Consider the following 14,279-nt stretch of genomic DNA (forward strand, 5'->3'; position numbering starts at 1 on the left):
ACGAGAACAGCAGGGATTCGTTCCCCACACGCTGCAGCTCCCTGTGCCAGGTGAGACCCAGCGCCTGTGCGAAGCCAGCCCTCTCTGGGAAACGGCCAGGGCCGTGGCACTCCGCAGCTCCCTGCAAGGCCCGGCTTTGGCACCTTCGAAGCCCAAAGGCCAGTGCCAGACAGTTTGCCCCTCACATTTGTGTCTAGAGCTGAGCCACAAATGTCCCATTGCGGGGTGCCCCTTTCCTGTCACAGTCACTGCCATCCCAAGAGCAGACCGGGGGGGGAGAGAAGGGGGAGAGTGGGGGGAAGGTGGGTGGGAGAAAGCTCCGCAGTAAACTCCCGCCCTGCAAAAGAGGGCAGAATCTGAAAGTCTCTCCTCGAGACCATCTCCGCTCTTGCACTGCTTAAAAGCCCAAAGGTGCGCTTCATCTCAACCGGGAAGCCGAGCCCCGGCATACCGGCGCCATAAAGCCCTGCCCCACTCCATCACCTGACGGCAAGCCCCGCGCCACCCTCACGCCCGGCCCGACCCCTTGGCGCGCTGCCTCCCCCGACCGGCCCGCAGCTGCCGCCGGCTCTGCGCCCGCGTGCGGCCCTGAAACCGCTGCAATTCCCCGCGTTGAGCAGTGCCAGCAGGCTGCTCGCGTCGACACTCGAAAGGGACTTGGCACGACCGCCCACCTCCTTGGGCCTCTGACTCCGCTTTCGGCCCCGAGCAAAGCCCAACCCGCTCCCCGGCGCCGCGGCACTGCCTCCGCGATCCGCCCCTGTCATCCTAGCCCCATTTGGATTGGCCGCTCGCCCGCCGCCGTAGGCATTCTCTCTGGCGACAAGGGTGAGCAGCGGCATCTGCGAAGCCACGGGAAGCCCTCCGCGCTCCGACGGCCTGGGGTCTCCTTCTCGCTTTGGCCTCGTCCTCTTTTGCGGCTGCAAGGCCGCGGGGACGAGGACGGAGGGGGTGGGTAACGGGGGAGGGGCTTCCCATATATGTGGCACAGTGAATATTGGGGGTCCCTCCCCCTCCGTGAGGGCCTTTGGGGGGCACAGGAGGGACCCGGTAGGGCCGGTGCAGGGACTACCAATAGAGGGGACAGATTTGGGGTGGGGGGCAAAACAGGGACACCCCAGAAAGCCTCTCAAATTGTCCCCTTGCCCTCCCTGAACCAGCCTAATTCACCCCTAAAATGGCTTCAAAGTGCCCCAAATCTTGTCCACGGGTGGGGGGGCGAGTGAGGGCATCAGGACACACACGTCTCCCAGCAGCTGCATGCCCAGCCAGGATGAGAAGCAGCACTGGGGCTGCTCCCAATTTTTTTCCACCCTGATAACACAGCCGGACACAAGCTGGGGATGGGCACTGGCTCAGGCTTTACTGTCCATCTGCATGCCATGAGTGAGCACAAAATCCACCTGCATCCTCTTGATGTCTATCTAACTTCGGTCAAAGTTACAAAGTGCTTATATAACTTGGGTTATAAGATATCTGTGTAACCTAATATCATTATAACCTAAATCATGACTTTTTTTTCAATATAACCTCAAGAATATCAATATAACATGAAGCATAGCCTTCTATACTTACATAGCCTGAATCATAGCTTTTACTTATGTAGCCTGAATCATAACTTCTATACCTATATAACCTGATGCTTATATAACCTGAATCATAACTTTTGATATCCCATATAACCTGATATGAGTAACTTTTTTTGTACAATGTAATTGCTAGTATATAGTAAACTAGTTGCTTAAATGTGGAATAGACAAAAAGAGAGGGGAAAAAAAACCAAAACAACTTACCAGGTGTATAGTTTTAGAAGTAGATAAGTGTAGTACTAATGAGAAATTGGCAGGCACAAAGCCAATTAGCCACAAAACAAAGAATTTAGGCCAGTTAAGACCAGATGGACCAAGGAGCACCATAACTACGCATGCCCCAAAGACAAAGTTGAAAAGTTCAAGTGCAAAGAAGACTTTAGAAGCCTTCATCAAAGACCCCCGAAGACCCCCAAACTGGGGAAGCACAAGCACAGTGCAAAGAATTATCTAATAACCATGGGATCATGCTATGTAAATTAGTTCCAGCGCGTATGTGATGATGTTGTAATGACAGAGAAGCATTAAACAAAATTTACTGTATAAATATACCAGAGCACTTGACAAAGGCGGGTGAGTTAGGAGGAAAAGTCCCCCTCACCACCACCACTGCAATAAACAAATACCTGCTCTATAGGCATCGGTCTATGGGAATTTATTTCCAGCCTATCTTTCGGGCATCACTCTGCAGAAACCTACCGTGGCAGGACTTCTCTGCCTGGCTGCAGCATCCGTGGAAGCTGGGGACTCCCTTGTCATGCCCCGAGATTTTCTCGGAGGGACTCTGCGCTTCACTGGCTCTCTGCGGGGGCAGAGAAGGACCGGCTGACTGCAAAAATTCAAGGTATTTGTAACTTGATTTAAAATGTTCTTGGTTTGTTTGGTTAAGAAGCTCCCGTAAGACATACGTGACAACATATGCTGGGTGCACTATCACAGGAAGAATTCCTGAAGGGATACAAAGGGATTGGAGGCCCCAGAAGAAAAACGGGGGGGTTAAAATCCCAAAAAAAGGTACCAAGGCATGTGCTGGTTTGGACAAATTTGGAAATATATCCCCTGAGAGAAGGCAGGTTACAACCACCCCTCCCCCACCAGGTTCAGGAAAAAATAAATTTTCCTCGAAGGAAAGTGAAAGAGATAAAAACTATTTCTTTAACAAACACACAGGAAAAGGATAATAATGCTAAATAATAAAACCTCTCACTCTTCTGAGAGAAAACCTGGGAAAATTTCAGAGTCCTTCTGTAGTCTCTCTCTTCCCCTCCTTGGAGCTGGGATGGGGTGGTGGGCCCACCTCCAGGGCCAAGGCCTCAGTGAAAAGTCCTCCCAATGTATTCTGATGTTGAAACTGTCCAGCAGAGAAGAAGGGAAAAATCGGAGTCCCAGGAAAACAAAGTTCAACTCTCCAGAGGAAAAGGAGCTGAAAAACTGGCCGAAAGCTGGCTGGAAAAAAAAAAAGCAAGCAGAGCGCTTCCTCCTGCTCCTGCCGCTGCTGTTAGAAGCAAAAGGAGTCTGTGTGTATGTGTCCTTGAAACATGAAAACAAACTGCAAACTGCTTTGAAAGTTTTGCTCGGGGTTTTTTTTCTCTCCCCCCTCTCAGGCTCAGTTTAAAAGCATAGAAAGGCACAAAATTAATTTCTGGGCATAGGCCAGCGATATTGGATACACATCATAAAGTCACCCCCAAGACAAGGGGTTAGAGGCCCCAAAAGAAGTCTGATGACTTTTTATTATTGTTGGCCTTGGCTTTAAAAAATCTTAAGTCTGATCGCTATATGTATTGTTTTGTGTAATTTGTATAAAATCAGTGTTTCTTTTCTGTGTGTGTACTAACAACTATTACTGGCTGCTGTGTGTCTGCTAAAAGTTTTCACTGTCTGCATTGGTGCCTTTACAGCTGTTACTGTTTGAGTGTTTTCCAGAAGTTTTTTTATGGTTTGCTTTATTAAGAATTTTAATCCATGCCCCATCCTGTTCTAATACCCTGCTTCATTCCTTTCATTTATAAGACCCCAATTCCTTGTTTTGTGTGTGGAAGGTCATATTGGTATGGTGACTTTTGAGTGGTTTTAGGAGTTGTAAAATTGATGTGTAGAAGGCCGTGTTGGTACAGTGACTTTTGAGTGGTTTTAAGAGCTGTAAAATTGGTGTGTGAAAGGTCATGTCGGTACGGTGACTTTCGAGCAGTTTTAAGAGTTGTAAAATTGATGTATGGAAGGCCGTTAGAGACTTCCGAGATTTAAGAAGTTAAGGAGAAAATTGACAAGTGGTTGTGGAGTTGTCAAAAAAACATTTCGGTGGGGAGTGGAGAAAGCCAAGAGTAAAATGGGGTCTGCGAGTAGCAAAGAAGTAGTAAAGAAAAGCCCGTTAGGATGTATACTAGCACACTGGAAAGAATTAGGAGATAGACCAGGAGCAACTAAAAGAAAAGCAGATTTAATTAACTCCTCTAACCAGTGGTGGCCCCTGTACAAATTAGAGTTGGAAAAAAAATGGCCAATAAATGGAACATTACATTATGATACCTTGTTGCAGTTAATGTTGTTTTTAAGGACACAGCAAAAGTGGTGTGAAGTAATTTATGCCAACATGGTTTTTATTCTGAGAAGTAAACCTGAGTGGCAAAGGGAAAGTGGCATAAATTTGGCTCCAGAGGATCCTTTTGTTTAGCATTAGAAAAAGACAGTAAACAGAAACTGAAGAAATGTTGTTCTGCCTGCAGTATAGGCCAGAAGTGTTTGAAGTTAGCAGATAAGCATGAAAGAGACAGCTTTATAGATGTTCAGGATTTACAATCGAGCTATTCAAGGCCTGCTGCGCACTCTCCTCCAACCGCTTGCTATTACAGTATCCTGCAGTGGTAGGGAGGAGAGGAGAGATCCAACAGGCAGGAATTGTGCAGCAAGATTGATTTATTTAATTATTTCACAAACTCTTTTATAGACTTTTTTCTTCATAGTCTAATTGGACAAAGGATCAGCCACCCCTTGGGGTGATTGGCTAAAATCCTAAAACATCCATTGTCAAAATATTTTTCTACTGTACCATAAACAAGGCTTTGCAAGGTCACAGGTGTTTATAGAACTCTGCTACTATCTTTGTGAGAGAGAAAAGTATCTCGCGGGCTTATAAAGAAGCAGGAAAATGTCTTGCTAACAGCATTTTTGTATCCACAGCTCACCCCTCATCCAGCCCAAGCACTAGCGAAGATGAGATAGATGATCCTGGGGAGGGAACAAGTTCGGGGACTCCAATAACAGCACAGCCGAGAAGTAAAGCAAAAATAACCTTTGCCTCTGATAGCCCCTCTGAGAGAAGTAATAGGCCCTGGGGGAGAAGTAATGCAAGTGAAAGTTCCCTTTTCCACTAGTGATCTCAATAGCTGGAGAGAAGAAGTTAGAAATTACAGAGAAGACCCCGAAAAAGTTGCAAAACGGTTTGAATTAATTGTAAGAAACCAAGATCCTGACTGGGGTGACATTGATTTAATGCTGTCGGAGCTTACAGAAACAGAGAAGGAACTAGTAATAAAAGCAGCTAAAGTGCATGTAGAAGGGCAAATTGCTAGTGGAGCTTTACAAGGGACCGTAGAACAGGCGTTCCCCACCTCTAATCACAGCTGGAATCCAAACGATGAAAGAGATTATGCACTGCTAGTTAAATACCAAAATCAGATAAAAATTGGATTGGAAAATGCTATCCCACAAGCAGTAAATTGGTCCATGATATTTCAAGTTAAACAAGGATGCCAGAAGTCTCCTACTGCCTTTGTAGACAAACTCTGTGCAGCCTTGCAGAAATACACAACCCTAGACCCCTCATCAGACATGGGAAAGCAGCAGTTAGTTTCTCCAGTGTTAGGGCAATCAAGCCCAGACATCAGATTTAAGCTTCAAAAATTGAGCTAACCTGCAAGTGGAGACCTGGAAGCATTAATGGGAGAAGCCTGGAGAGTGTGTAATAACAGGGACAAGCAAGAACAGAAAAAGCTGACCACAGCTATAGTAGCTGCACTAGATCACACGGCAACAAAAACTGTATGGACTATCCATGACATGTTTGCGCAGCTAATCATGAAAGGCCGCAAGCCACTGCAAGCTCAATGGCCATGATCCACATGTAATCTATGTACCTGCAAACAAAGAAAACTTGCCATGGTTGTTGTCAGAGGACACTAAATTTCAGATTGCACTTGCAGACTTTTCAGGACAATTGTCTATCCACTGCCCTTCACATCACCTGTGGACAGAGGTGGGTAGCCTCCCCTTACATGCAAAATGCTGCTGCAGCATGATTCCTGTCAATGGAATGACAGTTTTTACAGACGCATCCAGCAGAACCAGCAAAGCTGCAGTAGTATGGCGTGAGGGTGACTGCCCAATGGCATAAAAGGGTTCTGACAGTGCAAAATGCTTCAGTGCAAATCCTAGAGTTAGCCGCTATCTGCTATGCTTTTCAGTTGTTTTCACAGGAACCACTCAACATTGTAAGTGATTCTGCATATGCCGCTGATGTAGTTGTTCGTTTGGAATCTTCATACTTGCGCTATGTTGATAACCTAATTTTATTTGCAGAGCTGTGTACACTGTGGCTTTTGATTAACAACAAGGCATGACTTTTATGTGCTTCGTGTCCATTCTCATACAGGTTTACCTGGACCTATCATGGAAGGTAATAACTTGTGCTGATCTTATTGTCATGACAAATGTTGTGCCTAGTAAGTTTGCTCAGGCTAAGCTGTCTCATGACTTCTTTCATCAGAATGCACTCTCTTTACGAAAGCAATTCCAATTGACTGCCTCACAAGCTCGAGACATTCTGCTTTCCTGCCCCTCTTGCCGTGGAATTCCTCCTGCTCCTTTAGCAGAAGGCGTCAGTCCTCGAGGCCTAACTGCTAATTCTGTCTCGCAAACTGATGTTACTCATGTTCCAGAATTTGATCACTTAAAGTATGCTCATGTAACTGTTGACACTTTCTCATGTTTTTTCATGGCAACTGCCCAAACAGGAGAAAAGGTTCATGATGTTACTCAACACTGGCTCCCACGCTTTGCTACTTTGGGCCTCCCAGACACTATAAAGACTGACAATGGCCCTGCTTATGCTTCTGAGTGGACTCGCCAGTTCTTACAGCAATGGGGTATCTCCCACAGCATGGGTATCCCTCACTCTCCCACTGGTCAGGCAATTGTTGAACGTGCTTACAGAACACTGAAAACAATGCTTCAAAAACAAAAGAAGGGGGAGTTGGAGCACCCACATGATAGGTTAGCAAAAGCCCTGTATGTTCTCAATTTCCTGAATTGAGATGAAGCTGGCCAAACAGCATGCAAAAGGAAATATTCTTTTGATACAAAGGCTCATCCCAGGCCTCCAGTGATGGTGAAGGACCCAGGAACAGGGCAGTGGGCAGGACCTTTAGACTTGTTAACATGGGGAAGGGGTTATGCTTGTGTCTCCACAGGTCACCACATGAAATGGGTTCCTTCGTGGTGTATGCGACCATTTGTTGTATCATCCTGATTGGCAAAGGCAATCCGAGTGTCGTACCCGCTATGCACGCCGATGCTATGTGCATCTGTATGACAACTGCTAGTGATCCTTTTCTCATGTGCTTGGTAGGGGTACCCATTGACAAGAAACACTTTGGTAAGCTGTATAATGAAAGCGTGCAGCAAAACTACACGGCCCCAGGTATATTGCAGCCTATGTGGTGGTGCCAGGACCCCTGGTGGAAGACAGGACAGGACAGGATGAGACATGGTATAAAGATTTGAGAAGGATGCATGACTTTCCAGCTTTGCCCTCACAGCCACAAGAACTAGATACCCTAGGGACTTTGCGCACTTTGCTGTGCTTTTACATTGATGGTACATTTGGTGTTTATATGAACAGTGTTAACTTTGATGTCTCTCCTAAAGGTATTTTCAGCAATGCTTCCTTGTGGTGTAATCAGACCTTGGAAAGTCAACTGACATCTGGCATCAGCGCTGTTGCTCTCCCCTAGGACCTGTTCTTAATATGCGGGGAGCATGTCTGGAAAGGTATACCAGGCACAGCTGTTGGCGGACCTTGCACCATTGGTCAACTAACCTTGTTTCATCCAAATTGGACTGCTCTAATTGTTGCAGCACAGCATCGAGTTAGGTGCAGCACACAGGTTCTTAACGAGAAGTGCAATCCGACGGTAGCTTTCTAGAACGCAGCAGAGCGCATCTCTGCCAGTTTAGTACCAGCAATTGGTACTGCTCACGCCTTGGCTTCTTTAAATAAGCTTGGCTGCTGGCTTGCAAAGGAAGCTAATGCCACCAGTCCTGCTCTTTCAGCTGTGCTAATGGACGTTAAATCGGTGCGACATGCAACACTGCAAAACAGAGAGGCCATTGACTTCTTGCTGTTGGCTCAAGGCCATGGATGCGATGATTTTGACGGCATGTGCTGCATGAACTTAAGTGATCATTCAGAGTCTATTCATAAGAGTATCAATAATCTGAAGCAGCTCATTAAACAGTTACAGCAACATAATGAGGGTGATTGGTGGGGGGTGTCTTCATGGCTCGACAACCTTGGCTTCGGCTTCAGGACATGGTTTAAACACTTAGCAATGTATGGCATAGTTATCCATATGTGCTCTTACTGATTATGATATGTATCCCATGTATATTATCTTGTGTGCAACAAATGATCAATAATAATCTTAATAAGATAATGGCCATACCGGCACAGACAGTTTTAGCTGTGCAACACTTAAAAAACAAAGAAGGGGGAAGTGTGACCCATAGGTAAAGCTTCGTAAAGGGAAGGCCTGGTCAAATCATGGCTCCAGCCTGTTACTTAGCCTAAGTAGAAGAGGACTGCGGGAGAGTGACCCAGCTAGAATAGAGGAAGTGAGGCGTGCCACGTGAATGCCTCATGCCCACACCGTGGTGTATGGTGGTTGGTTATGTTATAAATGTACTGTGATGTTGTCTTTTTGCATGTTACATAATTATTATGAATGTATTGTGATGTTGGCTTTTCGCATGTTACATAATTGTTATGAATGTATTGTGATATTGGCTTTTTCATGTTCCTTAATGTTAGAAAAATTTTACCTAGGTTCTGTAATGTAATACATGATGTAGAATGTCTATTGTTTATGTAGTCAATTTAAAAAAGACAGGCCGAGAAAGTCTTCACATTCCTAGAGTATCTTATCAGAGAAGAAAAACCAGAAACCAGAGAGAGAAGAATTTATGGAGGGAGTAGAGACGGAATGGAGCCAAGGAGGAACATAGGGCTGATGGGATGATACATAGGAACTCCACAGAATTTATGAATCATGCATGATTGTGATGAATATGCAATAAGAGATGTACTTTTAAAGACGATCTTTTGGATGTAGAGGTGTGCCTTTGGCTCTGCCAAAGCACCCGGCCGTACTATCCTTTTTGCTATTGTCTCCTAATTGTCCCTTTTATTAAACTTTTCTTAAAATTTTACAAAGAGCAAACCTCGTTTTTCACAATTTGGTCGCCCGTATGGGGAAAAGGTGTCACCTCTGAGATCTCCTGGGGCACCCAGAGCGGGGGGGCACCCCTGCCCACTTTTTGGCGGCCTTGCTTTGTGTTTCCCAGCGTGGTCAGGGGGGTTTTCAGGTCAAACACCTGGAGGACAGGAGAGGAGACAAAGCAAAAAGAAAGGAATGAAAAGGCTCCCTAAGATACCACGGCAGTTAAACACGTAAAATCTTGTGCACGAAGACTCAGAGAAAGGTATTTTTTCTTTCCTCTTTTTTGGGGGGAATACGGGGGATGAAAATGTGTGCATGAGAGGCGGGCTTTGCCCCCAGACCTGCAAAGCGAGTGTGGAGCCTCTGAGGCTGCGGTTCTGCTCTCCCGCGAGGGAAGCAGTCAGTAAAGAGGCAAAGCAAAAGATAAAAGGAGAACCCCCGGTTTAACTGGGACAGGATTTCAGGGGAGGGATTGGATCCCTTGAAGGAGGGGAGTCAAAAGTTTCCTAGGACAAACCACGAGGAAACGAGACAAAAAGTAAAAGAGCCTCTAAAGATTAGCCAGGTTGAGGATTGGATCCGAGAGATTTAGGTTTTGAAACTGCTGAACTGAGGACTAAAAATTCCAAGAAATCCGGACTTAATTCTGCCAAATTGAGGATTACTCCAAGAAATTTAGGTTTTGAGACTGCCGGATTGAGGATTAAATTCCAAGAAATCTGGGCTTAATTCTGCTAAATTGAGGATTACTCCAAGAAATTTGGGGTTTGAGACTGTCGAATTGAGGGTTGGATCCAAGAAATTTAGGCTTAATTCTGCTAAATTGAGGATTACTCCAAGAAACCTGGAACATTGGGCCCAGGGGTGAACATTGGCCAACAATTTGAAATTAAAAGGTACCTTAATCTTGTGTGGTTGTGACTGATAGTGCTTGAGAAAGAGAAATTGGAACAATAAAAAGGAGTGAGTGAGAATGAATGAAAATGTATGTGATAGAAATGTTAAACCTTGAAATATAACTTTTATTTTCTGGAGAGAGGCATATTTTATTAAGAGGAGGGAACTTTGGTATTCTAGGAGAAGAAAGGAGAAAGAGGTGGTGGGGTCTGAATAGTTGTTTGTTTTGTTGGTTTTTATTAAAAAAGTGGGAAACAAAAGCCTGGGAAGGACAGATAAGATTCTGAGAAAATGGGACATAAAACTAGTAAGCAAGAGTCAGGAAATAAAAAAGAGAATAGAGGCATGCCAGCGGAAATACCCCAGGAAAGCCCTTTGGAAGTTATGTTAGCTAACTGCAATACTTTTGGATGTAGAGAAAGAAAAAGAGCAAAGTCAAAATGATACAGTTTTATATGTTTGATTGGGCCGAGAAGGAAATAAGATCCGACCATGTTTTCTGGCCCAGATATGGCTCTTTTGAAGTTTGGATCTGTCAAGCTTTACAAGTATTTATAAGTTCAAAAGAACCTTTTAACACAGAAGAAGGCAAGTATGCTTCATGCTGGGCGGGAAACATAGAGTCTAACGGGATAAGAATTTTTAAGTTGTCAGAGACCCAAGAAAAGGAGAAGAGAGAAAACAAGAAAGAGAAGGGCTGGGACCCCCTGAAAGCATTGTCCCCTCCATTCCCGCCTGCCCCCCCCCCCCCAGCCCAGGCTCCTGTGGCGCCGCTCGCAGCTGCACCGCCGGTCCTGGAGCCCGAGGTCCCGCCTGTCCTGGCTCCTATGGCACCACCTTCGGCTCCACCACTTGTCCCAGCGGCTGCAGCACCGCCGGTAGCCCCGGTGTTCCCGCCGACCCCTTCAGCTCCTGCGGGTCCTGTGGGAGCCCAGCCCACCGCCTTTACGGTTGCCCCCGCCCCTAGCCCGGCTCCGACCCCAGTTCCGATGTCTGTGGCCGTTCCATCAGCCCCTGCGGGTCTGGCAGCAGCCCAGCGCCCCCCCGCCCCCCTTACGGTGTCCCGCCCGTCCCTAGCCCGGGTATCTGCTCCGCAGCAGCCCAGCCCGCTGCTTTTGGGGCCCACCCCGCCCCTGCCCCGGCCCCGCTGGCGGCCCCAGTCCCGGCTCCAGCCCCAGTTCCGATGTCCGTGGCCATTCCACCAGCCCCTGCCCCCGCTGCGTTGTTTGCCACGACTCCATTGAACCCGGCTTTGGCCCCACGGGCCGCGCTGGGTCCGCCGGAAGCTCGGAGTCCTGTCGCCGTGGCTGCTGCGGACCGTGTGCAGAGACTCCACGCTAAACTCTGCTATCCGCCGGAAGAACTTGTCCCCTTGGCGGTTCCGGTGGCAGTCCCCGCCTATGCCAACCCCCCCCCCACAGACTCCTGCAGGAATCAGCCTTGGAGAGGATTCCCACCTCCTACCCTCCTTCCCTCGCCTGCACCGTTCCCCTGGCAACGACCGCTTCTGCTGTTCCTCTTAAAGGAGAAACAAAACATCAAAGTATGGGGAGCTCAGTTACAGAACAGCCCTCTCCCGACACCTCCCAAGACAGGAAAGAAGTATCATAAGAGAAAAAGGACACAAGAACTGGGATGGGGAGGTCCGTTTGTTCCCTTTAAGAGAAGTTCCAATGGGGGCTGGTGGAACAGGATTTGTAAACGTCCCCCTCACTTCTTCAGAGGTCAGAAATTTTAAAAAGGAAATTAAAGGATTATTAGATGATCCTATGGGAACAGCTGAACAATTAGATCAATTTTTAGGCCCAAACATTTTCACTTGGGAAGAGATGCAAGCAATAATGAAAATATTATTTTCTCAAGAGGAACGAGAAATGATTAGAGTTGCAGGTATGAGAATTTGGGAAAGAGAGAACCAACAGGGATTGCCAGGAGACCAGAAGATGCCATTGACACCTCCTGCCTGGAATCACAATGAAGAGGTTGGGCGAAGGAATATGAATGATTACCGTAATTTAATAATCAAAGGAATAAAAGAGGCAGCACCTCGGGAGCAGAATTTTAAAAGGGCTTTTGAAGGGCAACAGAGAAAGGAAGAATCTCCAACTGAATGGTTAGAGAGACTTAAGAGAAATATGAAACAATTTTCTGGGATAGATCCCAAAACAGTAGCTGGGCAGGCTTTACTAAGAGTCAATTTTGTCACTCATGCTTGGCCTGATATTAGGAAGAAACTAGAAAAATTGGAAGACTGGCACAAAAGATCACTAAACGACTTATTAAAAGAGGCTCAGAAAGTTTATGTCAGGAGAGATGAAGGAAAAGCCAAAGTAGAAGCCAAAATTATGGTAGCCACTATGAGAGAAAGTAACTTTCAAAGGAATCTGAGGTCTCCGAATACCACTCCTAGGAATTTGGGCTTTAGAAAAGGGGGAAAAGGGAAAAACAGGAACTCAGTACAGACAAAAACTCAGGAGCATTCTAGAACTGCTTGCTATTGCTGTGGAGAGGAAGGGCATTTTAGAAGAGAATGCCCTCATTTAAAGAAGGATGTGAAAATCTTCCGAGAAATAAACCCAGATGAGGAATAGGGATGTCACCGGCTCTATTTTCTGGGGGACAAATACCGTCTAGAGCCTGTGATAACGTTAAAAGTCAGTCCCCAGGAGGAGGAGTTAGAATTTGTGGTTGGTACAGGGGCTGAAAGAACCTGCCTAGTGAATACTCCAAGAAGTTGTAGTACAAATAAAGATACTGTAAAGGTAACAGGGGCAAAAAGAGAAAGTTCTACAGTTCCTGTCATAAAAGACGTGGTAGTGGAAGGGGAAACTAGAATTTGGATGGGGGATGTTTTATTAGTCCCTGGGGCAGGTAGCAATTTATTAGGGAGAGATTTACAGGTGGAGTTGGGAGTAGAAGTTATACCAAAAGAAAGGAAAATGACGGCTAAAATTTTAGAACTCAGTCAAGAAGATGAAAAGAAAATTAACAAGGAGGTGTGGGCTGGAGAAGGGAATAGAGGAGGACTGGATATTGACCCCATAAGGGTCACGACTGAGAAAGAAGAATGTCCCATACGTGTACGTCAGTACCCTATATCCTTAGAAGGACGAGAAGGCTTAAAACCAGTAATAGAGGGACTAATAAAGGATGGGACATTAGAACCTTGTATGTCTCCTCATAAGACCCCTATTCTACCAGTAAAAAAGCCTGATGGGACTGATAGATAAGTGCAAGACTTTCAGGAAGTTAATAAGAGGACTTGGGTTCATTATCCTGTGGTACCCAATCCCTATACTCTCCTGAGTAAAGTCCCACCCCAGCACCAGTGGTTTAGTGTAGTGGATTTAAAAGATGCTTTCTGGACCTGCCCACTGGCTGAAGAAAGCCGAGATATTTTCGCCTTTGAATGGGAGGATCCAAATACCGGGAGAAGGCAGCAGCTGAGATGGATTACCACAGGGATTTACAGAATCGCCAAACCTATTTGGACAAGCTTTAGAAATAATATCACAAGCCTTCCCTACTCCACCAGAAATACAAATCATCCAGTATGTGGATGATCTCTTATTATCTGGGGAAGCTGAAATTGAAGTCAGAGAAGCAACAATAAAACTTCTGAATTTTCTTGGAGAAAAGGGGTTAAGAGTATCGAAAGGGAAACTGTGGAGATACAGCTAGAAAGCAGAAGTGAGAGCACTGCTAAACTCATGTCAGAAGTAGACGCGCTAACGCTGCTAGGCGGCAAACCGTGGCAGGCAGTAAGGCCTATAATGAAACAGTCAGCATAAAAGGCATGCTTGGTATGTACCTGTGATAGTTAGTGCTAGCTTCTAGTTTTGCAACGTTATTAAGAAACATAGATATGGTTGTTATAGTGATTGCTGCTTATAGAACTGAAAGGTATAAATACTCAACCCTGTATCAATAAAATCGGCTTATTGCATCCAAGCAATCTGCCCCGTCTCTTTCATCACCGACTGTCTCGCGACTGTATCGCGACAGAAAACTGCAATTTGTAGAATCAGAAGTAAAATATCTTCGTCACTTAATAAGCAAAGGAAGTCGAAAATTAAACCCCAAGAGAATTGAAGGGATTCTATCCCTCCCTCTTCAAGGAGAGAAATTAGAAAGCTACTTAGATTATTGGGATATTGTAGACTATGGATCGAAGGATATACACAAGCTGTAAAATTTCTGTATGGAAAGCTGACAGAAGGAGATGATATAAAATGATATAAAATTTTATATAAAATATAAAAGAGGATAATGAGAAATTAGAGGAATTGAAATTAAA

The 14,279-nt window shown here is 45.7% G+C and overlaps 1 long non-coding RNA gene across 1 annotated transcript; it reads left to right on the forward strand.

The window, feature by feature from the left end:
* Positions 1-343: 343 nt before the first annotated feature.
* Positions 344-9,074, forward strand: LOC125336032. Its single transcript, XR_007207631.1, has 2 exons — positions 344-2,433; positions 4,770-9,074. It is a non-coding gene; the product is annotated as an uncharacterized LOC125336032 (long non-coding RNA).
* Positions 9,075-14,279: the final 5,205 nt, after the last annotated feature.

The sequence above is a fragment of the Corvus hawaiiensis genome, chromosome 19 (genome assembly GCF_020740725.1).
Source record: "Corvus hawaiiensis isolate bCorHaw1 chromosome 19, bCorHaw1.pri.cur, whole genome shotgun sequence".
Lineage (NCBI taxonomy): Eukaryota > Metazoa > Chordata > Aves > Passeriformes > Corvidae > Corvus > Corvus hawaiiensis.